Raw genomic sequence first — 3,120 nt, 5'->3', positions numbered from 1 at the left:
GTGCTGTAACCATTCTATGATTCTCTGATTCTGTGATAGGCCCAGACCGGGTAAGGACGGCAAGTTTCCTTCCCTAAAGGACATTAATGAACCAGTTGGGTTTTTCCACAATCCCACAGCTTCATGGTCAACTTTTCTGATCCCAGATTTTTATTGAGTCCATATTCCAGGCTGACACTCCCAGTGCAATACTGAGTCAGAGACAGGCCATTCAGTGGAGAAGTTAGGAAACACTGCTTCATGCAAAGGGTGGTAGAAGTTGTGGAACTCTCCCACAAAAAGCGGTAGTTGCTCGCTCAATTAATAATGTTCAATCTGAGTCAATAGATTTTTGCTATACCAGAGTATTAAGGGATATGGAGCCAAGGCAGGTAAATTGGGTTAGGATACAGATCAGCCATGATCTCATTGAAAACCAGAGCAGGCTCGAGGGGCTGAATGGCTTCCTACTGTTCCTGTGTTCCTATGACAGAACACTGCACTGTCAGAGATACCGTCTTTCAGTTGAGATGTGAAACCGAGATCCCGTCTGACCTCCCAGGTAAATGTAAAAGATCCCATGGGACTATTTGGGAGAAGAGAATGGAGGTTCTCCCTGGTGTCCTGGGCCAATATTTATCTCCAAACCAATATCAGTAAAACAGATTATGTGGTCACTATCACATTGCTGTTTGTGGGAGTTTGCTGTGCACAATTTGCAACTGCATTTCCTACATTACAACAGTGGCTGCAGTCCAGAAATACGTCATTGGCTGTGAAGCACTTTGGGACGTCCTGAGGTGGTGAAAGGCGCTATAGAAATGCAAGGTATTTTTTTCTCAGCTGAACATGTTGGTCATTTCTCCCAAACTCTCCCTGTTGTGATTTCAGGCTCTGAGTCCTGAGCAGGGCCAGAAATTGGCGATTGGAAGCTCTAGTGAAAGGTTTGAGAGAAATCCTCAGAGAGTGCAGTGCTGATCTGAAGGTCAAACATTCCCGGCATTGCACACACTTTATTCATTATTTATATCTGGGCCTGACGTCGCCTGTTTAAATGTTAATAAAGTGAAATTGTTTCCACTTGACTTTCCAATCATTTCACTTTGCTCATCCTTGGACTGATTGTTTAGTAATTTGCAGAGTGGGACATTTCCTACTGCCCCAGTACTCGGGACGGACCCAACATTTCCAAATGTCTCTCTCGCTGCTCCACAGATTCTCACTCCGCTAATTTCCCTCCTGTTCCCACGGCACTTTGCTTGTTTCATCCTGGAGCTTTGATTTGGTTGGATCTGATCGCAGTGTTGCTCACACTGAACATCCTGGGTCTTGTGTGTGTTCCAAGGTCTGGGCTGTTGTGACTTTCACACTCGCTGTTTTTAGCATTCTAAAGGGACTGGATAATGTCGACCGTGATCAGCTGTCTCACCTTGTCCAGAACAGTAGACCCAGAGGACACAGACTGCGCTTGAAGGGCAAATTCAAAACTAATCTGGGGAAATAATATTTCAGTGAGTGTGGTCAGTCTATGGAACAGGCTCCCTAGGGAGACAGTGGGAGCAGTTAGTATTTTTTTTTTTTTTTTGAAATTCGTAGCCAATCGTTCCAATTCTTTGTCAAATCACAAACGCCAGAGGTCACCTTGCACATGCCAAGGATCACTCTGCGCCAATGCTCTTAGCCAAAAGGCCTAGAGCCACTGCACCGTTCCTGGAAGTACTGCAATACCAGGTTCGTGCCATGGAGGTGGATGGGTCAGGTCCCCCACACACACCTCCGTGGAGGTGGATGGGTCAAGCCACCCCACCCACCTCCTGTTTCCAAAAAAGCAAGCATATACCTTCCTGATCCAGGGAGAACCACCCGGAGGTCATGGTGGCTACTCCCCTGTCAGGTCAGTTACGCATGATCTTAGCCAAAAGGCCGAGAAGCGATGGGAGCAGTTAGTATTGATTCATTCAAAGGCAAATGAGATAGACTTCCCCCAGAAAATCACATTGTGTGCTCCAGTATCTGAGTAATTTGGGACGTGCTTTGTGGTGGGTGTAGCGAGCTCGGGGGGGAACAGGTGACTTTGGGCCTATGGTTCCCAAAGCTCTCCACCCCGGGGTTTTCCTTCACCTCATGTCTGGGTCAGTTGTAGACTCATTGATCGAGGTCCATCGCTGTGATTGGTCAATAACTCCATTATCATTGGATCATGTGACTACCAGGATGGTAGACGGTGAACTCGATGGACCCTGGGTCTGTTTAACAATTCCTATGTTCCTGAATCTGGGCCTGAAATTGGTCCCCCCACAATGTAAATTTTTAGCGAGAGACCCATTTCTCCCGGAGGTTCTGTTGTGAACGGCTCAGTTAGACTTGACCTGTGATCAGCGGCACCTGCCTGGCCTCCTGCTCATCCCACTACTTTCATCACCCGCCATTGGCGGCCGTGCTTTCAGCTGCCTGGGCCCTAAGCTCTGGAGTTCCCCCCCGAAACCGCTCTTCCTCTCCGCCTCTCTCTCCATCTTTAAGATGCTCCGTGAAACCTAATTCCTGGGCCAAGCCTTTGGTCACCTGTCCTAATACCGCCTTATGTGGCTCGATGTCAGATTGTGTCAGATTTACGCTCCTGTGAAGCACCTTGGGACATTTTACTCTGTTAAAGGTGCTATATAATTGCAAGTTGTTGTTGTGGTTGTTGTTGATCACAGTTTTATTGTTGAAAGCCCAGCTCTTGTTCACTAAAGAGTGGCCAGCGTCTGCGGGGAATCAGTGAGGAAGGACCTTGTGATGGGGGGGAGAGGGGCAGACACGGAGATGGTGATAGCGGGGAGAGGGGCAGGGAGCAGGGTGATGGAGGGAGAGGGGTGGGGAGCTGGGTGATGGGGGAGAGGGGCAGGGAGCTGGGTGATGGGGGGAGAGGGGTGGGGAGCTGGGTGATGGGGGAGAGGGGCGGGGAGCTGGGTGATGGGGGGAGAGGGGTGGGGAGCTGGGTGATGGGGGGAGAGGGGTGGGGAGCTGGGTGATGGGGGAGAGGTGCGGGGAGCTAGGTGATGGGGGGAGAGGGGTGGGGAGCTGGGTGATGGGGGGAGAGGGGTGGGGAGCTGGGTGATGGGAGGAACGGGACAGGGAGCTGGATGATGAGGGGAGAGG

General features: G+C 50.2%; 1 pseudogene; it reads right to left on the bottom strand.

Moving 5' to 3' along the window:
• Positions 1 to 1,673: 1,673 nt before the first annotated feature.
• Positions 1,674 to 1,914, bottom strand: LOC139267573 (U2 spliceosomal RNA; annotated as a pseudogene).
• Between the last annotated feature and the right edge of the window lie 1,206 nt (positions 1,915 to 3,120).

The sequence above is a fragment of the Pristiophorus japonicus genome, chromosome 7 (genome assembly GCF_044704955.1).
Source record: "Pristiophorus japonicus isolate sPriJap1 chromosome 7, sPriJap1.hap1, whole genome shotgun sequence".
Classification (NCBI taxonomy): Eukaryota; Metazoa; Chordata; class Chondrichthyes; family Pristiophoridae; genus Pristiophorus; species Pristiophorus japonicus.
This window is presented reverse-complemented; position numbering and strand designations above follow the sequence as displayed.